The sequence below is a fragment of the Ailuropoda melanoleuca genome, chromosome 4, assembly GCF_002007445.2.
Source record: "Ailuropoda melanoleuca isolate Jingjing chromosome 4, ASM200744v2, whole genome shotgun sequence".
Lineage (NCBI taxonomy): Eukaryota > Metazoa > Chordata > Mammalia > Carnivora > Ursidae > Ailuropoda > Ailuropoda melanoleuca.
Genome location: NC_048221.1, coordinates 101791572 through 101819238, shown reverse-complemented (window position 1 = coordinate 101819238; position 27667 = coordinate 101791572).

Here is a 27667-nt window from a genome sequence, read left to right as displayed (position 1 = left end):
AACACAGCAAAGTTTGAGAACCATTGATTTAGAGACTCTCTTTTTTACAATATGACTCATGGGCCAGTAACCTGGTGAACCCTCTTGAAGATATAGATTATAGAGTCCTTCCATATACTTACTAAATCAGACTGCAGAGTTCGGACACAGAAATATTCATTTTAACAAGTTCCAATAAAGTTTAAGGTTACCGATCTAGAACAGTAGTTCTGAACCCAAGGATGATTTTTCCCCTTAGGATTCATTTGGTAATGTCTGGAGATATTTTTGGTTGTCACAAATTGGGTACATGTTACTGGTATCCAGTAAGTTGAGTCCAGGAATGCTTCTGTACGTCCTACTATGCCAATGTGGGCAACAGCCCTTCACAATAATTAATAATTATTTGAGTGGTTCTCAAAGCTTAGAATACCTAACAAAACCACCCAGATTGTAAAACACAAATTGCTGGGTCCCACCCACAGAGTTTTTGACCTAGTAGGTGCAGGACAGAGCCAAAGAATCTGCAATTTCTAACAAGTTCTGGTGATTTTGATAAAGCTGATGAGGCTACCCTTTCAAAAGCATTGATCTAGAAGTTGCCTTTCATTTGTCATCTAATTCTTCTGGCCTTGCTTTACTAGAAATAAAATTCAACAAGATATGGAGATTTAAATGTAGTGTGGAAACTATTGGGAACTTGGAAACACTCAAAGGCCAGTGTACCCTAAACTTCTAAATTTAGGCTTTTCAGAGTCTGGTCGTTTCTCCATCTTTATTGTCAATATTAGTATTCAACTATAGGGCGACAATTTTGATTTCAAATATTTCACTAACCCCAATATCACATTTATGTATTTGGTCTACAGATGGTTCTTGGCATTTGTCTGGTAAGGAACACTTTAATAATATAACTACCACACCTCAAATATTTACGGCACATTAGGGGAGATTACTAACTTAGTTCAATACCTTTTTCACAAGCGAATCCTGTTTATGAAATACTTTTTGACAATGCACTTAACTAACAAAATAAACAGAGGCCATCTCAGACCACCCCTCACCCCTGAGGTGATTCTCACTGATTTTTTTAGGACCATTCTTTCCCCAGATCATTGTAATCAGCAGGACCAGGCATACAAAAAAACATTAACATCTCTGAATAGAGATGTAAAGTGTTTTCATCAGGCCCTCCGTCTCTGCTCTCTCCATTAGAGCCATCAATAACAAGAGAGACAAAAATTATAAATCTGTAACCAGGCAACAAGGACAAAGCTAATGAACATTAGGCTGGAGATGGTAGCCTTTATAAATAAAATCCAAATAGCACCTTAGCTGAATATATTTTTCCAGTTTATTGCTGTTTTGACACAAATGAAACCAAGACATATTTCCCCTACTTTGTTTGCTTTTTCCTTTTCTTCCTCTAGTTTATGTCCTGCGCTATTTCTTTGTGGAATGAGACAGAGTGGATGTAAAGAAGTCCATAAATGGGAACAAAACTGTTTTACTGTAAATACTTCTACTTACATATATTTCTTATTTTAATATGTCTACTCAGCAGGTTTTCCGCAGTAATCCTTGGGGCCTTCCTTGTGTTTGGCCATGCTGTCTACAATTAAAGATTTTTAATTGTAAGGCTACCAGAAAAAAAATCTGAATGAAAATGAGTATGTGGAGAAAAACACTAGCAGGCAGAACCACATGTATTTTGGTCTTGCTATCTCCTTTCAAAATAGAGAACAAAGTGTTTTGAAAATCTACTGAATTCATTCTGTTTATATAAAGGTACAATTTTACTTCAGTTATAGACACTGTCCTTTTCCAGTTTAGCTTTTTGTATGGTTGATATTCACCAAGCACTTGAACTGCAAGAGAACTGGATTCTTTAACCCAGTCTTAGGATATTTTTTTTTTCTATCAGGGTTCTCTTAAGGGTTTCCAGTCCAATGATGAAAATATTAATTTAGTGTCAAAGAAAATAAATATAATAAAAAGTATTCAGTGTGATTTTTGCTTTGGAATTACAGATATAATCAGTTAAACATACGTATTTCTTTTTTTTTTTTTAGCTTAGCAGAAAGATCATAAGACTTTTACTATGAGAACCTCATCAAAGTGCTCATCTATTGTCTGTTGTGGTCCATTAACCTCTGGCATACCAGAACGGCTCTTTAGAAGTTCAATTTTCAAATTGAGTGGCAGTTCCTCTTGCAGAAATAGTAGAACTCCAACAGGGGCCTGTAAAAGTACCCAGTGGAGGCCACCAGAAAAACACCAGCCCCAACTCTGCAGAGATTGCTTCAGGTAGAAAGGGAGAATTCATTCACCCTTATCTCAGAAACAAGCTGATTCTTGGCAGAAAAAAAATGAGGTTGGGTGCATAAATATGCAGTGTCACTTGTTCTGTCCCAATTTAGGGAGGGGAAGACACCAATGTCCTTGAAATGGAAATTTCTTAAAAAAGAGAACTATAAGAAAAATTGTAAAAGGGCTTCCATTTAATAGACCACTAAGAGTTTATAATGCAGTTAAAATGAGAACCCCTCTCCCTATCAGCGTTGGTGGCTGAGAGAATGAGGAGTTCACAAGGTAGAAAGAGGAAGATGACTGACTAATTCAAACCTGCAGATGACAGCAAAACTAGTCTAGGTCCAAGGAAATGATACAGGGCACAAAGCTGAGGCATCTGATCACTGAGTAGAGATTAACATCAGGAGATAGAGAAAGAAAGTGAAAATTTGCTGTTAAGTTTTTCTGGCAAGACATCAAAAATTAAATTAATTTCCTTTTTCCCTTCTATACTCCATGTTTGTACTCCCATCACAAACTCAGTTGAGGCACATTGAAAATGGTAAGTTGTACTTTACTCAATAAAAAATATACATCATAAGGTATTATGTGTATTTCATAAAATGAAAAAAAGCACTAGGAAAGGAATACAGGGAGAAAGAGATAAATCAATGATATTCACAGCAATGTAAAAGGAAAAAGTGAATTAAGGAGGCAAAAAAAGCGACTTTTATAGTATTCAGTTGGTTGTCTTCTAGTTAAAAGTAATTTTAGTGTGTGATACAAAAGACATCATGGTCTTGAAGTCTATGAGGGTCAGAATATTTCATTACATCAGTCTTACACCAGGGGTTTTGGCAAAAATATTCCCTCAACATTTTACAAATTATTTCAATCACTAATAATGTGATTATGATGCAGCTTGAAAGTGCAACGCTTAAGTTTTATAGCAAAATGGCAGAACCAATAAATAGGCCTTAAAACCATAGAACACATGCTAATTGAGTGGAAGGAAATATCGATTGGAGTGGAAATGACCAGACTGCCAATTTTTATCTGCCTGTCATATGGCATCGCACACACATTTAAGCAAATGTGCAATTCCAATGATTACAGCAAATGAAGATAGGGATCATCAAAACCAGGCAAAAGGCATGGGGCACATTTACTAAAACATTTTCTTTCTTCCCTTTTCTGTTTGGCATAGGAATCTAAGAGTGTGTACCTGGGCATTGTGTGGTTCTTGGGAGTGAGGGATTATTTTATCTTCTTTTTGGTGTGTCCCTTTACAAATTAATTTTCAAATTCCAGGAACAGCAAGAACAGGAGGCAACACATAGAGCGGGAGCTATTTTTGTGACCTGATGATTTGGAGAGATATTGGCACAACTAGGAGATGGAAAGAGAGTAAAAGTCAAAATAGTGGTAAGCACTTGCTTTGTCTCATAGTCTGTTAGAAGTCAAGAGGAGGGAAGTTAAAAATGCCAAAAAAGAATCCATATTCCCTATCCTCAAGAAACTTAGTCTTAATGGGAAGTATATTTTCTCTATTTATTGTTTATCCATTTATTAAGTAAATGTGTTGTGTGCCTGCCATGTTTCTGGCACTGAACACTGCAGTGACGCTTGTATTTTTCACTTGACTAACTCTAATACAAATAGAATGTTTAATCTTTTACAAACAAAAGTCTAGTTGCTCACTTTTCTGACCTACTCTTGCTCTTTTATTTTCTTATTTTTTTTATTTTTAAAGATTTTATTTATTTATTTGACAGAGAGAGAGACAGCCAGCACAAGCAGGGGGAGTGAGAGAGGAAGAAGCAGGCTCCCAGCAGAGGAGCCTGTTGCGGGGCTCGATACCAGGACCCCAGGATCACGCCCTGAGCCAAAGGCAGACGCTTAACAACTGAGCCACCCAGGCACCCCTACTCTTGCTCTTTTAATGTATTCCAATTCTTTGGGGTAGCCTTCTCAGGATTGCAGTATCTAGTACTAACTTTATTTCCAGCTCATTTTGCAGAGTTCATTCTACTGCCCTTTGTGTTTTAGTCTCACTACAGCTCTTCATTACCCTAAACACACTATACTTCTGCCTGTTTCAGAGCTTTCTCACCATCTGTTCTAGAACACTCTCTCTCCCTTTCTCAAGTCTGCCCTTTTCATCCGTCAGGACTAGGATGGGTTTATATGCAATCCTATGATGCTGAACTTTTGAAGCACTTATCAAAATTGGAATTGATTACCAATTTAGGTGATTATTTGTTTTTAATTCTAGAACAAATTTTATTCTAGAACAGAATTTGTCTGTATTGCTTAAAGATGTACCCCAAGGACCCGACACAGAGTTTCATGCATATTAATTTCAGTGAATAGTGTGAATAAATTGATAGAATTTTTAAAAACCCGGAATAATGCAACTCAGTAGTCATTAGAGGACAAACGTGGTGCTTTTTCATCATAGTGTTCCAGGGACACAAATAGTGGCTTTAATATGGTGGGATTGAGGCAGTAGGTCAATAAACAAGTCGTGTACTGACCTAGATGCATTAGAAGAGGAGAGAGGAAAGACCAGTGAACACGGGATATATATATGTGTGTGTATGCATGTGTATGTGTGTGATTAAAGTTACATAAAATTAGGAAAGTGATCCAGATGCTAAGTTGGAAAATAAAAGGGTTCTAAGAGAATGCTTTTCTTAGACAGTAACATTTTAGTCTCCACCTGAAAAAAAAAAAAAAAAGAAGGAACCAGCCATGCCAAGAGAAGCAAAGAGCATCCTAGGCAGAGGGAGCAGTGATTACAAAAGACCCAAAGGCAGGCAAGTGATTGGTGTGTTAAGAACAAAAAGAAGGGTGTCATAGCCTGGATCATGTTGAGTAAGAGGGACAGTGGCAGGGAAGGTTGAGAATGAAGCCTAACGGTGAGATCACCTAGAGTTTTGAAGGCTCTGGTATGATTTTTGGATTTTAAACACAATGGGAAGCCACTAGAAAATTTTAAGCAGGGATGGCATGATTCAATTTGTGTTTTATAAAGGTCATTCTGGCTATTGTGTTAGAGAGTGCACTGAAGGGGAAAAAATATTGGGTCCAGGCTACAGTACAATGATTGAAAATTGGAAAGAGGGGCTGAAGTTTTTGTCTGTCTTTCAAAATTAGTGCCATGGTACCCCAAGGTCAGGGAAATTGTTCAACCTATGTTTCATTCCTTATAAACTTCTGCCATGTTTATTTTGCTACAAAGGAAAAATTACACTGTAAATATCTCTACTTTTAATTTTTTATCTTACAAATATACCAGAAGCAATAGACTTCAGTCTGTAACTTCCTAATATGCTGTTGGTTTTGTATAGGAAATGGGGGCATGACCTGGGGTGTCACCACAATGAGGTGAATACATACCTATTCTGTACCTTCTCCTGTATCTGTTTCTCTAGGTCTTTGAAACATCCAAAGCTGGAAATGTCTTGAGGGGTCCTGCTTTCCTTTCTCATGTCGTCATAGAAAAATACATCCTCTGAAGAGGGCTGTCCTATTACAGCCTTCCGGGCTATAGGACGAATTCTTGCAGAACTGAGCTCCTCATTCTCATGTGTTTTCTATAAATTATTTTTAGAAACAAAAGACCACTAATATTGCCACAAACACTGTGTGCTAAGTAGCCTTACATGCATAGTCAGATGGACAAACATCCCACAACAAACAGCCATTCCAATAAACACATGCGTTTATACAAATATTCACTTGCACATTTCTTTGCCTAGAGTATAGAGTGTTTTAGTAATTACATTGTCCCAAACACAGCTGCTTATCTCCAAATAACAAATGGTTTTTTTTTTTTTCAGAGACTTTGTAGGGAGAAAGGGAAGAAATAATATAAAGCTGACTATCAAAATTTCATGGGTGATTTTCCATCCTGTTTCCAGTCATGTCACTTTGTTGTCTCAATACTTTTTCTTGGTTGAAATTCAGCCAAGGATAGAAGAAAGAACAAAATGTGAAATACATGAAGTCTGTTCCCTTGATGATGTTTTCGTTTCAAAAAGACAATTTGTCAATTAAAGGTGAATATTTGAGAAATATGGATTCATAAAGTGAGGGAATATCCTGTGTTACTTATGAACACATAGAGGGCCTCACCATACTTTGTTCAAGTTATTATTTGAGAAACTCTGTTTTCTAACAGAGGATGAGAGACAGATATGTTGCATCCAATAAATAGATCAGGGATATCATTGTGAACTGTTTATCTGGGTTTAATTATTATGTGAATAATAGCGAACTGATAAAATGGTCAGGTATTTAGGAGTCAAAATTACAAATGTCTGGATAGTGTAAAATAAGGTTTTAAAAGTGAAATATCAGGACTAGGGCTGTAATTAATGACATCACAATGTAATAATTTCCCAGGGGTTTCCTTCTCCATTCATCAGGGACCATATTTTTTCATTTGACAGAAAGAGCTGGACATTGAGGTGTAAACTCCCTGTGAGAGAAGCAGAAACTTGGTCTCACTGTAAGCAGTTAAGTGGCAATCTCCAAGCCTTTCTGAACATGGGGTTTGATGAGGGAAGAAGAGAGAACATGAGAATGGTGAGAGCTTATTATAAAAGACGGAATGAACCCTAAAGGTGGAGAAAAGATACAAAGTAGCAACTGGGGACATAAGAGTCAATATGATTAGTTTCATAATTTTGCTGGTGGCTAGCTTCCATTTAGAGAAAATATAGACATGAGCTGCTATTATTTTTCAACAAGTGCTGCTCACATTGAGGGAGGAATTAAAAAACCAAATATAGCACTTTTACAGATATGTGGAAAAAGGATTAAGTCAGCAGGCTTGGGTCGCTCAAACCCTGTACATTCACAAGAAAGGCTTGTGTTCATGACTGGTCCTTAGTGGGCTCTTGAGAACTGAGCTCTTGGAATGCTCTATCTAATAAGAGTGTCTTTGGCATGCCCGAGATCTTGAGCCACAGTGTGCAGGTTTGTCCAGATAGTTTATACTAACAGTGTGATGTATGCTGAACAGCTGCTTCCCCACTGGGGGTCTGGAACTTGAATAATTGAGGTCCATCTCATAGGTGCTATATGCTTATGTAACTAATAACCAGTAAAAATACTGGACAGCCAGGCTCAGAAAAGTGTCCTTATTGATAACCCTTCCCATGTGTTGTCACATGTAAAAGAATTAAGTACATTCTTTTGACCCCAGTGGGAAGGGACTGTTGGAAGCTTGCTACTGTTTTCTTCTAGACTTTACCCCATGTGGTTTTTCTCTTTGTTGAGTTTACTCTGTATTCTTTTTTTTTTTTTTTTAAGATTTTATTTATTTATTCGACAGAGATAGACAGCCAGTGANGAGAGAGGGAACACAAGCAGGGGGAGTGGGAGAGGAAGAAGCAGGCTCATAGCAGAGGAGCCTGATGTGGGGCTCGATCCCATAACGCCGGGATCACGCCCTGAGCCGAAGGCAGAGGCTTAACTGCTGTGCCACCCAGGCGCCCCTACTCTGTATTCTTTTGCTATAATAAGCCATAATGGTGAGAATGACTTCTGAGTCCTGTAAGTGAATCATTGGGCCTGAGGGTGGTTATGGAGACCTCCAATGAAAATGTCTCCTAGAAATCCAACTATTGGTTAGTCTGACCAGCTACAGAGTATCCACTGGGGAGAGCTGGCAGTGGCTATATTCTTCTACAACTATAGCTCCTTCCTGATAGACTGATTACTTAGCACAAGTGCTCCCTGGGCTCTGGTTATGTTTCCTTTTCTTGCACCTTCAGGCCTAGAGGAAGTGATAGGTTCCATTAAACTCTCTTTACTACACCAGTGGAGTGTACATCTTGTTTACCACCAGTCATGAGATTGGTGCAAAGGTATATACTGAAAACTCATTGAGTGCATTTATGAACAATCAAATGGATGAATAAATGAATGAATAACCCCTGCTCCCCCATAATTTATAGAAGCTACTTGACAAACGAAGCCAAGCCAAATGCTTAATTTGCTGCAATTTTTGTGTTGTAGTTTCACAGAGGCCTTGAAAGTTAATGCAAAGACAACACATTCATGTTGAGGACTTCATGTAAGCCTGGAGGAGGAATGTAGGGGGTACACAGGATCGATATTTACATAGCCTATGCAGATGCCACAGTTTCTTCTGCCTTGGCTTCTCTGGGATCCCCACTGGCACTTACAATCTCAATGGGAACAAAAAATATCATAGTTCTAGCAAGAACAAAATTCACACTCAAAAGGGTTGAAACAAGGATAGCTCAATGAGAGATGTGGGAAACCTCATCACCTATAGGCCTCCTGCCTGGAAAGAGTTCAGAGCCAGAGAAGAGTATACTGACAGGCATCGGAACCAGCTACTGGCAGAACCATACTGCCAAGGCAGCAAATGAGTGAGGAAAATAAGTACTTCAAATTCTCTTTCATCCTGGCTTACAATCTACTGACAATGCTTCTCATTGATGCAGCCTAATTCAAGCCAGAGGATAAAGTGATGCAATCCAAGCCTCCCGGGAAATAGAGCAGGGTGTGCCTAGAATGAAACAGTGAGACAAATGAAGGATAGCCAGCATTGTATGTTTAGAATATTTTCCAAGGGCAGTGCTAAACCTTTGCATAAGCCCTATCTCGTAAGAACATTAATAACTAGGACTTTAGTAAAAATCTGCTGCCTTTGAAGGCAAATTTCTGAAATTAAGAGTCACCCCATGAGGAAGGTTTGACAAATAGTATATAATACCTTAAACATCATATACACTAGATATTTATCAGACACGATAGGTAGACACCAGTTCATCTAATTATGATTCGCTAATGATACAGAAAGGAATCAGGATTGGTCTCCAAGTCTCTGAAGTCATTCTCTAATTCTCCTTTTATTATTGTCTGCTGTACTCAGCACACTCCTTGACCACACTGCCTCTTTTCCTCTTTTATCTTGACATAAGCTTCTGTTTACCCCATTCAAGATATTCTGCTTGAAAAATCACTGTGCTTTATTTTTACCAGCCAATAGCCTTTGGCTTAGAAATGATTAGGGTTCCCCCCAAGAAGTCTTTGATCACTGGAGCCAGATCCAGCTGTGAAAGTATGTGTTTTCCTGCTTGGTTCTAACATTTTCTCTTAATTAGCTCAAGAGAGACTGCCTTGGGAAGTTGATTCTTCACCTGCACACATAATATCTGTGCTTACTTTCTGTGTTTCAGTGTTCTCTGAGCAAGCACTTGGGGACTCATTGGTAAAACTTGTTTTTGAAGTAATTGCAAGGGAAAAATGAAGCACACCTCAATGAAAACTCATTTTGATTCTATTCCCTACTCCCTCTCTTTTTCTTAAGTCCAGTAGCCCCAAATCTCAGGTTGCAAACAATATTTTTCAATAAATTTCACTGTTGGAGAATAATCCAATAGAACAGACCAAGGCAGAGCAAAAACAGCAAGGTCTTCCTCATTTCACATGAATAGTTTCCCCCCCTGGCTGCAGGAGGCTGCTCTCAGAAACACCTGTCCTCATGTCTAGTATCTGGATGAGATTGGACCAGTTCTTGCAAACCTGATTGGATATGCAGATGAGATTCAAGTGGGTCCACAGAGTTCCAAATAAAATGTCCATATGATTAGCACAAGGTAGTGAGAGGCTTTACATGAAGATGACTGATAAGATTAGTGTTGGGGAGGAGAGAAAATGAAGTTGTACTTGAAATTATGATTGAAATGAAAGAACAGCAAAGATATGAGATGAGAAACCACATTCCTGAGTGCTGGACTTAAAGTTTGCCACTGAAATTTGAGAGAATAATATGGAGTAATTTGATTCCTGTGGGGGAATTGTGCTGACATTTCAAACATTCCTATTATGTTATTAAGGAAAGATACAATGAGCGGGGAGAGAGTGGAATTTCGGACACTTGGAATTGATTTAAAAAAAGACAACAACCACTTGTTTGGTATTGCATAAAAGTAAGTTTGCAATGTAGGCCTCTTGGATCTGACTCTTCGTAAGAGTTCTGGTTTTGAGCCATCCCACTACCATCTGTAAGTGTCTCTCTTAAGTAAGCCTAGGTTCAAAGTCCTAGCAGCTCTCTGACCATGACCCTTACCTCCCATTCTATTTTTGATTTGATCAGGGCCATGAAATGAGCTACCTAATTTCATGATCAAATTAAACTAATCTATAATCACATTCCAATCAACTAGAGCTTCAGTAGTGACATATTTTACCAGGAGAAAAAGTCCTTATATTTTCTAATGATCTGGTGTCTTGAACAGTGAGGATGTAAGAGGGGTGGGTAGAAAGTATTTTAGAATGAGAAGACCTCTTGACTGTTCATTTTGCCTTATGATTAAATGCCCAAGTCTATATGTATAGCTAAAAGTAGGCTGAAATAAAAGCTTAGTAAGCAGATTGTATATGTCTATGTTTATGGATGACTACTGGAAAGAGTAAGTGAAGTGTTGTTTTTATTTCTAGATGATTTTTTTTTCATATGATCTGGACCAGTTCTTGCAATAAATATATACCCCTTTTGAGGGTGAGATAGATATATATCTATATCTATAGATATAGATATATATAGATATATATAGATATATATATAGATATATATAGATATAGATATATATAGATATAGATATATATAGATATAGATATATATACATATACATATATCTATATATGTATATCTATTTTTTTTACTCTGTACTATATTATAAGCCCACTGCAGTTAGATATAAGCAAATTTAGATAAATCCCAAGCAACTAGTGAAGTTCTTTACAAGTAGGGAACACAGGTAAAAACTTAGGTGAAAGCTATCCAGACAGACAGGTTGCCTAGAACTTAATGAAAATATCTCAGTAGTTTGAGTCATCTCCCCAAAGCCTATTCTGTGCCTTCCAGATAGTCAAGCACTAAGGTTGTAAAGGCATTAAAGGTCTTAGTATGATTAGTATTGGAGAGATTTCCCCACTCTCCACCACAAATACTCACCCACACCCCATGAACACACACAGCTCTATATCTCATCACTTTAGAGAGAATTTTCATGTTAAACAGGGATTTTTAATGAATTGATAACTCAAAGGAATGACCCAATCTTGGAATTTTAAGTTGGGTAAAGCTTGAAAAATATTTTTGGCTCACTTCTTGGTTCATAATTTATAATTGCTATCTTGCCCTCCTCACCTAAATTCCTCTAATAGTTGACACTTGTCTAAAGAAAACCTTGTATTCCACTTTTTCTGTGTTTTTTACACATCATCTATTTTGTTTTGCCCAGAGAGGGACTTAATAAAGATTGCTGGATGCTAAGATCAACGGTGTTTGTTTTTCAAAAGATACATTTTTCTTTCAACATTCTTGTCTTCAAAGGCTAATGGGATGTGCTGCTCTGTTGAAAGCCAGCATTAGGTAGGTGGAGAAATCACAACAATTATTCCTAATTGCTGCTGAATCTTTGCTTCTTTAGCAGAAGGGGGAAACTGGTTTAGTTGACAGAAGTGCATATCTGCTAAATAGGAGAAATGCAATTAGTGGTTAGTTGAGAGGTGGGAAAGAGAGACTTTACTTTGTAACAACCGAAAAAAGAAGGGACTTGGAAATTATTTAAATTAGGCAAGACTTACGAACCAGTACAGAAATTGCACTATTCAAGGTCTGTCGTAATCACCAACTGCACTTCTCTTCCAAAATATATTTGGAAAACAAGTGAGTTTTGTCCTTATAATCTCATTAAATCTCATTTATGAATAACTATATTCATTAATTAGAAGAAAAGCAGGAGCTTTGTAGTTAGGTAATTTCAAGTATGAGCTGAGCTCTGCCATTTACAAGCTGTATGACTTTTTGCATGTTGTTAAACCTTCATTAGCCTGTTTCCTCTAAAACTGGACAATAATAAAATATCTTTAGACAGTTGTTATAAACTTTAAATGAGATGATTATTCTTGATATTATATTATTTAATTATTTCATTTATATTTAAATATAGGTTCTTATTAGCTGCAGGATATTAAACAGTTAATTTAAACTCATCATTTATTAAATGGATCTGTTAATATGTAGCTTTTGGGGACAACATGGACAATTAACTGAGTATATAAATATATATACCAAATATACCTGCAGTATCTAATATATGCTTGGTTTATACTACTTGCTCAAGAAATGGCTATTCCTCTTCCCTCTTTCCTTCTTTCCCCAACCCTTCCTTTCTTCTTTAATCCTTCCTTCTTTCCTTCACTGTTGAGGTCCACAGCTAAAAGGTTGAGAAAGACAGTTGCTTGATTGCATCTACTCAAAATTCCTCTTCTAGCAATTGCCTCCTATCGCCCCCTGAATGCTCTGTAACTGCAATCACAGAGTCTGACAGAGTTAGGATAAATAATACGCAAGTTCAAATCTGAAACATTCAGAGGTGAAAGATGGGTGATTTTACACGTAAGGCCACAGCTCATCTTTGTTTCCAATCAGAAATCTAATAAAACAGTAAATCAGCGGACTTCCCCTATCTCTTCCCCTTTTAACTTTCAATGTAAAGTGTCACTTTGGCTTATTAAAGACAAAAACAATAGTCAGAAGATGAATTTGATCAAACAAAAAGGTTGTCTTGCCGATAGCCTCTGAGGAAAGCAGGTGCCATTAGGGAGGTAGATGAATGTGTAGTCAGAAGACTCTGGCCCTGGGGCTCGGAGAGAAGACTGCTTTTCCTTATGCCTCAGAAGAAACAAAAATCAGGGACCGAATAATGACTCCTGCACTTTTCATAGACAGTATTTGTAGGGCTAAACTGCTTCAGAATTCAAGTGCACTGTAGAAATATACCTATCCTTCATGTCCAACTCAAGACCAACATTGTCTAAGAAACTTTGCCTGCCTACTCCAGTCCCTCCATGTTAAAGTTCTCGAGCATGAGAGGGACATATGACTTCATGAAGACTCATAGTATGTTCTCAGTGAGAAATCCTGGGTTTATCAAGTTTCATGTGTTTATCTTGTTTTTCCCCCAAGAGAATCTACCACAATTCTACTCTAATGGTTGCTATGAACAATCCTAGTTTCTTGATAATTAATATTAACTACAGTTCAAAAGTCCTAGAGAATTATACTTTAGAATTCTTTAATTTACACAGAAAAATTATGTTTTGGATTCAATTTAAAGTATTGGGAATTGGCATGATTTAAAAGAAAGGGAAGAAAGTAACATATTAGTGACATTTACTGCAATAAAACTGCATAACAATTATCTTCAAACTCCCAGTATCTTACAACAATAAATGCTTCTTTCCTTACTCTTGTAGGTCTTTGGGTCAGCCATGGCTTCACTGAGCTTGACTCCCCATTTCAGACCAGCTTCAGATCTGCTCCATTTGTTTCCTTATTCTCCTTGGACCAGCAACTACCTGGGCCATAATCTTCTCACATCATATTGCAAGACCACAACAAGGCAAGTCAAAACCTGTACATATAAATACTGTCCTTGAGTCTTGTCGGCAACATCTGCTTGGCCAAGAAAGTCACATGGCTAAGAAACATGTGATTCAAGATCTTAAATTTTATAGAAGAGAAGGAATAAAGGATTGGAAAGAGTCGACTTTCCACAGTAACTAATATTTAAGTTTCTTGCCAGTGCCAATCACTGATTTGAATGATTTACAGATATTCCATTAAATTCCTTACATTACTCTTATGATGTAGGATTTAGTATCTCCATTTTATAGGTGGGGAAACTGAGGTTCAGATAGGTTGAACAGCATGTTCAAGGCAAAGAAAAAAAGATGCATTGTGGAACAGGAGTTCAAGGATAGGTTCCAAACTCATCTTTCTTTCCATTAAGTCATATTGATGGTGCATAAGGGACATTCAAAAGTAACTATTAGTTTTATCATATTATGTAGCATTACTAGTACTGGACACTGTTGTTAGTACTTCGCGTTATCCTGTCACTAACTCTTTGTGTTATATAATATTGCCCATTTCATAGAGGAGAACACTGTAACACAGAAGGTTTAAAAACCTTCTCTAATATCCAGGCCATCTATTTCTACTGTTCTGCTAAGCTGCTGTATGATAAGCCATAGTCATACTGGTGTTATCTAATAATGATGAGGATAATCAACAAAGCACATGACATACACTGTATATTCACACCATAATTACATTTAACCCTCTCACTCATTTTAGTATTCATACCTGAAATATATTTCAAGTCTGTCTTTTTCTATTTTTACTTCCAACTTGCTAGACTATTCCAGCTCCTCTCTGGACTGGAATTCTGCAGGAGCTTCTTAATAGTTGCCCTGACTCCCCTCTTATGGTTTTGCAATGCATTTTCCACATACCAGTCTGAGTAATCTTTGGTAAAAGGTAAATCTGATCATGTCACTTCCCTATTAGAAACCCCAGTGCTTTCTTTTTGAATTTTAAGTAATGTTCAAACCGATTCCTGCCTACCACTTTGATTACAGAAAGAACAGTGCCTTCTTTACTCCCCAAGTGCCAGCATATAGTTTTCTTCCTTCTCAGACAACAACTCTGGCTGTTTCCTGCCTTAGGGTCCTTGCAGTACTGACTCATTGTAGTGCTCATATTCTAAACAACACCCAGTTGAATGTAATTCTTAGCATTTACACTATCGGATATTTGTTTGCTTTGTATATTTATTTTTTATTCTCTCAAGTACATTGAAGCTTTAAGGGAGGAGGGATCTTGTCTGCCTTGATCAGTGCTACCTTCTTGTTTCCATTGTTGGGAATACCACCCACTCATAGTAGGCACTGTGTCAGTATCTGTTGAATGTGTGAATGAATCTGTAAATAAATACATAAAATTCATAGATGAGATACAACCATACTATCTCGTTTAATCCCTATGAAGAAAAAAATCCATTATTATGCATATTCAGTGTTTGAGGAATTAAGTAAACATTGTAGGTAAGCACAAACATTTCTAAATCTTTTAACATGGCCGACAATAATCCTAATCCTATTCTCTATAGGCATTTGTTAGTTATCTTCAAAGCAAAATGGTTAAAAATGCCAAGAAACATGTATAAGTGTGTGTAGATATATATTAAGACAGAGAGAGAGAAGTTTTTTTGTTTAGAGAGATACAATAAAACTAATCTTTCTTTGTACTTTTGGAGTAATTTTTTAAAAAAGATTTTATTTATTTATTTGACAGAGAGAGAGAGCATAAGCAGGGGGATTGGGAGAGGGAGAAGCAGGCTCCCCACTGAGAAGGGAATCAGACATGGGGCTGGATCCCAGGACTCTGGGATCATGACCTGAGCCAAAGGCAGCAGCTAACCAACTGAGCCAGTCAGGTGCCCAGTACTTTTAGTGTAATTTAAAAAACTTACGAGGGAAATATTGAATATATATAACTTAAAGCTTTAAAACAACTTTAATAACCAAACTCTTAAATTGTGCCCTCACTTTCAGTGTGTGCATAAGTGTATATACTTTTTTAATAAATATTTTTGGTCACTCTAGGGGAAAATGGTTAGTCTATGATGATAATAGATCAACCAAGATATAATCATTTACACATTTTCAATGTGCTCAGCACTGAGGGATGTATTTTAACTCACTCAACACATAATTGTTCTCAAATGCCCTCTGTATGCCAAACAATGTGGAAAATTCTGAGAAATTAAAAATGTGTTCGATGTCCGCAGTGAGCTTATGGTATAAGACAGAAGAGAAGCATAATGTTAATAAGCAACGTAGAAACACTATAAAACAAGATGCAATTAAAATTTTAATAGTGGGTAATGCATAAGTACGAGGAGACAAATTCAGGGTTCAAAGGAAAGCAAGTTATTAAACCAACAAAAAGAATGGTATGACAGAAAGAAAAAGAAATGAATGCAGCTTAGCCAGGTAAACCTTGTGGGGAACTCCAAACTAGAAAACAAGTATGCATGTGTGTGTGTGTGTGTGTGTGTGTGTGCGCGTGCATGTGCGTGTGCACGTATGTGTACACGTGTGTCTGCATGTGTGTGAATGTGCTTTGCCACCATGCATTATGCAGATAGGAAACAGGACATCCATATAACTGTTTACCATGTACTAATTCTCTATTTAACTTCTTCCATTTTGTTTTATTATGTCAACCTCCCCTCACATGTACAAGTTACCGCCCCAAAATGAGGGCATGTAAACTTAATCTGGTAGAGGTAAATTGTCAAAAATGTGAGAAAAGCAGCTTACATCTTTCCCCAACTCCACAGCTGCAACATCTCACACCAGTTCTTGGAAGTGCTGCTTTTCATAGGCAAAGGATTATTATTAGTTCACAACCCCCATCCTCCCCCACCTTGGTCCTCTATATCGATCACCATCCAATTCACAGAAGAGAAGAAATCATTCCCTGTTCGGGAAATGGAAGCTAGTTTGTTCATTTCATAAAATGGCCAATTTAAGTTAGAAATCTTACCCACTTCCTACTTTAGTTTCCTGTTTCACAAGCTCAGCATATCCCAAGATGCCTATTTTATGAAGCCAGCAAGCATATTCAGAGAAATTGTCCATCACATATTTCATATGCTGGGATTGCCAGTCTCATCAGAAAGACAATACTGGACTGATGCCAATTATCAGGCAAATGATAGTAGTATAAAAAAATCAGTGGACCCTTGAGGATCACTTATCAACATCGATTCAAATTACTGAAATATTGATGCAAGGAAAATCAAGATATTTAAAACACATATACATTGTTAGATAGATAAAAGAAACTAGATGGATTACCAAATAATGATGAGAACAAAACAAATAGATCTGAATAAATATTTTAATATATAATCTATAAATCTATATGCCTGTTACGGTATTGATTCTGTTGCTCAAAAGTTTACTGGAACTACTTTTATAAGACTGTATTTGGAGTAGTTTAGGAAAAAAGAAGTCAACTCTTTTTTTAAATAAAACCTTACTTTTGACCCCTAAATCTTTGTAAGAAGATTAGTTCATAAAAAACTACTGGGTATAGAAATTTTTTTAAAAGGATTTTATTTATTGATTTGAAAGAGAGAGACAGCAAGTGAGAGAGAGCAGGAGCAGTAGGACAGTCGGGGGGGGGCAGCGGTGAGGGGCAAAGGGAGAGGGAGACACAAACTCCGCGCTGAGCATGGAGCCTGATGCAGGGCTAGATTCCAGGACCCTGGGATCATGACCTGAGCCAAAGGCAGACGCTTAATCAACTGAGCCACCCTGGTGCCCCTAGAAATTTAGAAATTATTTTTGACAATGGGAATCAATTCAATCATAGTCCCAAGGACTCTATTTCCTCTCCTTCCACAAAACAACAACAACAACAACAACAACAAACAACCCACAAGAAAAAAATAAAGAAAAATCAAGAGAGAAAAAGAGGTGACATAGAATCAAGATAATCTCTAAATAGATATCCTAGGAGAGATTTACATAACATCATTATAATGAATATATATATATATATTTGTTTTTTTACACTTATTGGGATTCCTACAATGTAGGCTCTTTTGGGGGAATCCATCACTTTTCTGTGGTATTGGGTTTTTTTCCCTAAAATTTCTAAAGACCAATTAAGAAAACACAATCTTATGTTGACAAGATAAAGATAACTGTGGGGCAGAAACAGATTATTATATTACTAATCAGAAGCAAATGCCTTTTAAAAATCACTTTAAATTATCAGAATTTAAAGACATTGGAAAGTAACTATCAACATTTTGTTTAAAGAGCTCTATAAATGAAGTGAAATAAGAAAAATCCTAAATAATCACTCTTTTTAGTGTGTTTGCTATGTTGTCCCTATTACTGACTTGAAAATGTGAAACCTCATGTGACAGAAGTTGTTGACTTTGTATCAGGAAGAAATTTCATCTTTTTTCCCTAGTAAAAGGAACTTGGTTTTATTCCAATATCCCTTAGCATTATGCTCATGTAAGGTGGACTCCACCTGATGATAGATCATAACTAGTCTTGGCTAATGAATGATAGGAGTCTACATGTAGCCATTGGACATAGAAAGAAGGTAGCTGAGAGCTTACAGGCCTGATTTACTCTATGTTCAATGAGACAACATGAGGAGAAAGCCTGCCTTTTCTTATTACTTTTGGGCATTGTTATGAGGATATCAACTTGGAGCTTTGATAGCTATGATGTGGCTAGAAGAAGAGAATCAAAATAAAAATAAAAAGAACAGGTGGTCCTTACGCACCTTAGCACTTGCTGATCTGTTGAATTAACCAAATCTAAAAACCTTTACTTCCATAAGTCTTATTATGCAAGATTAATTAACCCTTGCTTTTAAAAACACTTTTAGGCAGGTCTTCTGTTACCTGCAGCAAAGCATATCTTGTGAACTCCAAATGAAATCATTAGCTTTCACGAAATATCTGCCAGCTTTATTGTCTATTACATGCACAGGGAGAAAAAAACAGCAGTAGAATGGCCCTAGTCCACGAGAAGTTCCTATTTAAAAACCTTCTATTTAAAAAGCTTATACCTTATGTACTTGTTAATGCAGTCATTGTCATTATCTCTTACTATAACGATAAAGCTTTAAGTTGTAATGTGCAAACACTTTGCTAGATGCCATTGGAAATACTCTGATGTCACTGAGTCTCATTCCCCTCTTAATTTTCAAAGGGAAAATATGTATTTGCTCTTCAACCATATTCTAAAAATCTATTGCAATAGAGTATAAAAACAGATTTGATGTGACCCTTTAAAAATTGGTAGGGAAACGACAGGAAAGAGAGTCATGTAAGAGGAGAGTTCTCTATCACTATGTCTTATTGTAAGTCAAGGAATATTAGCATAGTATAATACACGGAATAGGGATAGACAAGCAGACCAAATGAAATGTTATGCATACAATAGGAACAAGGGGGATAAATGTGAAGAAGATATACTGAGAATATAACCCAAAGGAAAGAAGCATTTGATTCCCAATCTCTTATGAGCTCCTAATTAGTTGGGACAAGAGATAATGGCTATTGGCAAGAATGTGGAGAAAAGGGAACCTTTGTACATTATAGGTGGGAAAGTAAATTGATTCAGTCACTGTGAAAAACAGTTTGGAAGTTCCTCAAAAAATTAGAAAGAAGACTACTTATACGATCCAGTAATCCCAGTTCTGTGTGTATATCTAAGGGAAATGAAATCACTGCCTCAAAGAGATATCTGTACCTTCATGTTCATTGAAGCATTATTTAAAATACCCAAGACATGGAAACAACCTAAGCGCCCATCGATGGATGAATGGATAAAGAAAATGTGGTATAAATATACAATAAATTATTATTCTGCCAGGAAAAAGGGAGCTTCTGCTATCTGTGACATGTATGGAATGAGGGCATTATGTTAAGTGAAATAAGCCAGACAGTAAAAGGCAAATACTGTAGGATATCACTTATTTGTGGACCTCAAAAAATCTAACTTATAGAAGCAGAGAACAGATTGATGGTTGCCAGAATTTGGGAATGGGGGAGCTAGGGGAAAATGGGTCAAAATGTACAAATTTCCAGTTACAGGTAAGTCCTGGGGATATAATGTACAACATGGTGACTATACGTAACAATACTATATTGTATATTTGAAAGTTGTTAAGAGAGTAGATCTTAAAAGTTCTCATCACGAGAAAAAAATTGTAACTATGTTAGGTGATAGATGTTAACTAAACGTACTGTGTTAATAATTTCACAGTATATACCTATATCAAATCATTATGTTGTATACCTTAAACTAACACAATGTTATATGTAAATTTTATGTCTCAATAAAACTGGGAAAAAACAGGTAAGGAACAAGACAAAAAAAGAATGAGGAGCTATAAGAATTTTAATATACTGCTGAAAACGTGCATATTTCTATAATCAATATGAAAAACATTTTGTTGATATTCAGTAAACTTGAAAAAGCCACACCCTGTAACTCAGCAGTTTTCATCCTTGTTATGTAACCCAGGAAATCTCACACACATTTGTAAAAACAAACACATAAAATGATTTCTAACATTTTTTGGGAAAATAATAAAGAACTTACATACTAATGCTACATGTTGTTTGTGGATTTTATATCTATTTACCTATCTATATTTTTAATCAAGGTGCACATGATATTTGATAGTCTCAGTATAGCCATCCTTCATTGTTTAAAAATTATAGACCATTTCATATTTTCTTTGTTATTTAATAAAGAACACTGGAATGTAAATTAGTTGCATTAAGTAAAACCTTGACTCACTGAAATAATGTTAAAGTAAATAACCCACATTTTATAGTAGGTATTAGTTGCAAGAAAATTCCTGAGACACAGTAAGTACTTCATAGATTACGATACACTAGTGTGTTCAAACAGTAAGGCTGAGAACTAGTTTCTAGATGACGGAAACTAGTCAAAATCATCTCAAAAGACTTGGGGAAAAAGAACAAAATGTAACCTGCATTATTAGATTATATAATCCAGAATAAGGGAAGTGAGAGACTACTACTAAACTCAAATCACAACGTAATTGTTTATATTTATTGATTATATGTATCTATATGTAATATAGATATAAACAATTATATAATTAGTATTGGATGTTGCAAGGTAAGTATATTCAAACGGCAGCATAATAATTGTACAAGCTATTGAAATCCTTTAAATGAGGAACAATTAATACAGCTGAGGCCACAGGGGAGATGAGTCTTAGTAAGAGAGATTATGATTTTATCTTCAATTACAGGAAGCATGGCACCCCCATGGAAGAAGATTTTGAAGTTTGTTCTGTAATTCTGGAGGAGAAAACTAAGACTGATTTGGTAAAATTTCAGGGACCCTTTTCAGTATAGTATAAAGAAGACATTCTAACACAGCAATGGAAATGACTATACCGTGAGGTAATGAATACTAATCTCAGGAAGATTCAAAAAGTTTACATGGTAACATTGCTGTACTTACAGAAAGTTTGACCGTGTCATCTCTCAGGAATCTTCGACCTATAGAATTCTATTTTCATACAACTCTGATTTGGTAGTGTTAAGTAGTGCTTCATTTGGTTCTGGCATGTGACACCTATGGAAAAAACGACTGAACTGTCTTACTTCAGAAGGCTCAGTGATAGGAATGGAAAGTGTGAATGAACACACCTATCTTGATTAATTAAGTAACAGGATGTGAAATCACCTGGTCACAGTTGTTAGCACATAAGTAGTAATCAGTAAATGTGTTATTGATTGGAATGTTTATACCAATTTCATTCATCAGCTGTATAGTTTAAGTGATTATTAGTACGTGATCGGTGTCTCATCAATAATTGCAATGAATATAATTGTTCTGCCCACACCAATAGATTTGAGTTGAAAACTCATATAGTTTCCTGAAAAACTGAGAAATCAACTCCACCTTCATTTAACCCAGATGATATATTTCCCATGGTGCGTGTCATTGGCACAATTCCTCAGTTCAATGGAATTTCCTAATGGAACACTAGTTTTCATCACTGATGTTGCCAGCAGTTTCTATTATAGGGAGTCAGGGCTATTACCGCAATATAGTATTGTTCAGAAAAATACTGTGGCTACCCATTGGGTGAGCTCAACCCAATTTTTTTTTTAGCTTTTTATTTTTTTTGTGTGAATGCATCAAAATTTGGATTATTGTGGGCCTAAGGAAATAATAATTCTACTACGTTTGCAAATAGGCAAACTGTAGAGTAACCAAGGTCAAAGGTTCATGTAGTTTTCAAAAACCTATTCCAAGCAGGTCATGATTTAAAGTGCCCTTGCCTTATTTCAGAAGCTTTTAATTCTTGAATCTATTCTAAAAGGAGTAATGAGTTATAAGTGGGAAGATCTCTCATTCCTCTCCAATCTGCAGCTTCCAGGCTAACGTGGCAAGGTGTGATTACTCTTTAAAAGAAGCTCCAAAAAACTATCTTCATGGCTTCGTGGACTGTGTATTCTCCAACCAGGGGTTATGGTTATGTCTGAGCAAAGCAGGAAAATGTGGACAAAGGTAAGATTATTTGCCTATTTGTTGCTCCTTCCTCCCAACAGATTAATTTTCCAAAAATTAAAGTGCAGTGGTCTGCTCTTCATTATATATGAAAGTGCTCACTTAATGGCACTTTTCAATATTTCCCATTAGGATACAAGTTTTAAAAATATATATTTTTGTTTTATTTTTTTAAATTAAAACTTAATTTTTAGAGCAGTTTTGGTTCACAGCAAAATTGAGGGGAAGGTACAGAGAATTTTCACACACTCCTTTCCCCCATGCATGCACAGCCTCCCACCACCGTCAACATCTACCTTCAAAGTGGTTCTTTTGTTACAATGGATAAACCAACATTGACTATCATAATCATCAAAACTCTATTGTTTACATTAAGGTTCACTCTTAATGTATCTTCTGTGTATTTAGACAAATGTATACTGACCTATCCATCATTAGAGTATAATCTAGTGTATTTTCACTGCCCTAAAAATCCTCTGTGCTCTACCTAGTTTCATCTCGCCCCCATCTACACCCCTGGAAACCACTGATCTTTTTATTGTACCCATAGCTTTGCCTTTTCAAGAATGTCATATACTTGGAATCATACAGTATGCCATTTCAGATTGGCTTCTCTTACTTAGTAATATGCATGTAATATTTCTCCATGCCTTTTCATAGTTTGGTAGCTCATTTCTTTCTAGAACTGAATAATACTTCATACCATAGTTAATTTATTGGTTCACCTACTGAAGGACGTCTTGGTTGCGTCTAAGATTTAGCAACTATGAATAAAGCTGTTACAAACATCTGTTTGCAGGATTTTGTTTGGATGTAAGTTTTCAACTCCTTTGGATAAAAACCAAGGGGTGTGATTGCTAAATGATATAGTAAGAATATGTTTAGTTTAGTAAGAAACTGCCAAACTGTCTTCCGAAGTGACTGTACCATTTTGCATTCCCACCGACAATGCATGAGAGTTCCTGTTGCTCCACGTACTTGCCAGTGTTCAGTGTTGTCAGTGCTCTGAATTTTGGCCATTCTAGTAGGTATGTAATAGTATCTCATTGTTTTAATTTGCATTTTCCTGATGACTTATGTTTTGAGCATCTTTTCACATGATTATTTTACCATCTGTATATCTTCTTTGGTGAGAAATCTCTTAAAGTCTTTGGCCCATTTTTTAATTAGGTTGTTTATTTTCTTATTGTGGAGTTTTAAGAGTTTGTATATTTTGAATGAAAATCTTTTATCAGTTATGTCTTTTGCATGCAAACATTTTCTCCTGATCTGTGGCTTGCCTTATCATGCTCTTGACACTGTCTTTCACAGAGCAGAGTTTTTAAGAGTAATGAAGCCCAGCTTATCAATCATTTCTTTCATAGATTGTTCCTTTGCTGTTATGTCTGAGAGGTCATTACCATACCCAACTTTATCTAGGGTTTCTCTTATATGCTATCTTCTAGGAATGTTGTAGTCTTGTGTTTTACATTTAGGTCTGTGATCTATTTTGAGTTAATGTCTGTGAAGGCTTGTAAGGTTTATGTCTAGATTCACTTTTTTTACATATAGATACCCAGTTGTTCCAGCATTATTTGTTGGAAAGACTATTCTTGAGCTATTGTATTGCCTTTGTTCCCTTGTCAAAGATAAGTTGAATATGTTTACATGGATCCAGTTCCCAGCTTTCTATTCTGCTCCATGGTCCTATTTGTATATACTTTCATCAGTACCACACTATCTTGATTACAGTAGCTTTATAATTGGCCCATTTTCTAATTTGGTTATTTGGGGTTTTTTGCTGCTGAGTTATATGACTTCCCTATATGTTTGGATGTTAACTTTTTTATCAGATTCATGGTTTGGAAATATATTCTCCTATTTGTAGATTGACTTTTCATTTTGTTGATTTTTTTTTTCTTTGTTGTGCAGAAGCTTTTTATTTGATGTGGTTCCACTTGTTTATTTTTGCTTTTGTTGCCTTGCTTTTGGGGTCTTATAAAAAAATTTCCAAGTCCCATGTCAAGGATATTTTTTCCTGTATGTTTTTCTCTAGGAGTTTAATGATTTCAAGTCTTACACTTAAGTCTTTAATCCAGTTTGAGTTGATTTTTGTGTATGGTATAAGATAAGGACCAGTTTCAAATTGGCATATAGGAAAAAAATTATTCCCTGGTACATAAGACTAAACTGTTATATTTAACCTAATAAAGTACTCACTTCTCCATGTTTAATAAGAACAAGGCAAGGATGATTATTTTGTTTCCACTCCCTTCTTCTCCTTCCCTCATGGTATAAAACCAAATTCTCTAAGTTATTTATTCAGTTTTAATAATTGTAATTTCTATGGGCTTCAAAAAACTCTCACTTCTGTCCTTCTGAAATCTTAATTTCTGGCATTTGAAGACTTGCCATTCCAGATCATGTTTGGACGTATATGCAAAAATTATTATATTTTCTTCAGAATAGTTAGAGAAAAGGGCCTAAATGGTCTCTGTCCACCTTTGAAAGGGAAACATAAATGCCACTTTAAATCAAAAGTTAAGGTAGATGTTTTTATTACACCTATTTCACAGATGATAAAACTAAGGCTCCAAGAGAATTACTGACTTTTCCAGGATCAAAAAATGAATTTGTGTGAATGAAATTTGAATTTATTCTCCAGAGCTAATGTGATATATAATTTCCAAGGAACTTCTGTAAACAAATGCGTTTACATTTCAAAAGGGCAAATAGGTAAAAAGAAAATCAAGGATAAATATAACCAAGGACTGTAAAATAAAAATAATAACAGCATTAATGGTAATGCCCCAAATGAGCTGAGGTAGGAAATTGCTAAGTTAAACATAAATGCTTCTTTTTCTTATTTTTAGCACAAAAAGTCAAGGAAAAGATAGTTCTTCACCTTGGGGCCAATGGTATAGCTGTGATGATTTTCTTATTTTATTAATATCTGTGCTTTTTTCCAAGGAGGTATTGAACTGATGAATGATGATTTAGATAGAAAACCAGAAAATTACTCAGTATTTGGCTTTTGTGTTCTCTGTCAAGTAAAATGACCATTGGACTAAAAATAGGAGCACAAATGCTAGAGGTTGTTTCCCAAGATGATGTTCATGATGGATCAGGAAATTTTATATGAGCAACTAGCTTTGTGACTCATTTCAAGTTCCCCAGCAGACAAATTTGACACTGAAATGAAGAACTAGTAAACAAGATCCCTGAATGGACATTAGGGATCATCGAGCTGTTTATTGTAAATAGAATAATATCTGTAAAATTGGCAAATTTCATTTTTACTTTTACAATGGAGACTCAAAATGGAGTTAACGAATTGTGGACTGGCTCACTTAATGTTGAAGCTGGGCAAGATTCTATAATCAAGGACCACTAACATATGCTTCAGTTCACTTGGGATCATATTAAACCCATTCATTCCTTGAGAAATGTAGATGAGTAGATATTAGAAAAATCAGGTAGTCATAGGGATAAGTAAGGCATTTGATAGTATTTCTTATAAGATACTTGAAGCTGCAAAGGAAAGATAATATCCAATAACAATTTATTGGATAAGAAATCAATTGAACAGTATTGCCTAAATGTGAGTTGGATTTTGGTCAACTGGTTGAGTGATTTCTTGTGGTTACCTCAGGATCTTACATACAGATTATTGTACCTAATCTACTTTTAAAACACGTTAACAATAGAGATGTTATGTTTATCAAATTTATGGGTAGTATACAGCAAATTTCATATTTAAATTAGTAAATGGTTTGAGTTGTGTATTTGGAATGGTGATAGACCTCAAAAGCATGTAAAATGACCATACCATTCTGAATAATGATATTCCATAATGCACATTCTAAAAATAGAGGGCAGGGTACAAAGTAGTAGTTCTTTTTCTAACAAAAGTTCATAGATGGGTAGAAAATATCCCCCTGGTAAGATAATAAAGGAATAAGATGTTTGAGTAAAAATACAAGACATTCATAAAGTAGAAGTTCTTTAAGAAAGATGTAAGTGTTTTGCTTCCTATCTATATATTTCAGATTAATCAAGTGAGAACAACACATAGCTGAGCACCTGCAAATTTCAGAAAGGGCCAAAGTAAAGCATGAAATTTCAAGGAGAGAGGATAAATATGTGTCCCAAGTGTGAGGAATGCATTATCAATGTGTTTGGGTACCAAATATATTCCTCTTATATTTAGTCATCATAATGAAATCAAGGACAGTTAAATGTTTACAAAATATGAATTTGGTGAAGATCATCATATAAATTGCATAAATACTTTCTGTTAATCAAAAGCACACTTTTTGAGGCACATATCTGGAAATGATTTAAGGTATTTTTAAATATATGAAGGACCAATACTAGAAGTATCATATAGCAATTGATTTCTTCTATTGATAAATAATAAGAAAGAGAAGACATCTAATAGTTGATGAGCAGCTACTATATTGCAGGTACTTTAAGTGTTTTATATGCATTTTTTTGTTATTTATTCCTCAAAACTACTCTATTTTTCTAATTAGGAAAGAAAATTTCCAACATGATGTTACTTTCTCAAGGACATATGACTTGTAAATAGTAGAGGTAACCTTTGAATTCAGGTCTACACTAGGTCTTTCTGTGGACTAGTATGAGCTAGAACCTGATTCAGATTACTGTTCAATGAGCAAAAGATCCAAGATCCAAGATTCCACCCTTTTGCCCCCCACTGACATATACATGGGATCAAGGATTTAGGATTGATCAAAAAGTTTGATAAGCTTTGCCTTTTTCCCTCTTAGCTTGGTATCTAAAGGCTTACAGGAATTTGGGCCAGCCATATATCTGAAATTGAATTTAGGAGTAAAAGAGGCTCATACTGTTTCTCTAAAAGAGAGAATTAAGTTCAGTAATTTACACAACATTTCCACTTTTGTCATTTTGATCTCCCTGCAAACCTGTGAGAGAGGTTGTAGTCTTCTATGTAAAGGAATCATTAACTATATTGTTTCCCAAGGATTCAACTAATCAGATATAGAAGTTGAACTAGAACATAATTTTAAATAACAGCCAATTGCCTTTCCACTTATATAAATGACAATTACATAAATTCATTTATAATCTATTTTTATAGTGTGTTTATATATTAAATTTTACTATATATTGAAGAAATAGAATAAAAGAAATGAAGCACGGTTTTTGACACAATAAGGCTTAGGGTTGCTCTCAGCATAATTGCCACCCTATATATTTCAGACTGGTTTTCTAGCTTATTAGAAATATGATGGTGTTCTGAGTGGTGTCCTAAATTACGTTTGTGATCTTGACAGCCCTATCTTCCTCTGAATACTATGTTTTTACAAGCCACAATGGATTCCAAATATTTACTTCTTTCAGGTACACAGCATGTTATTGAAGCCAA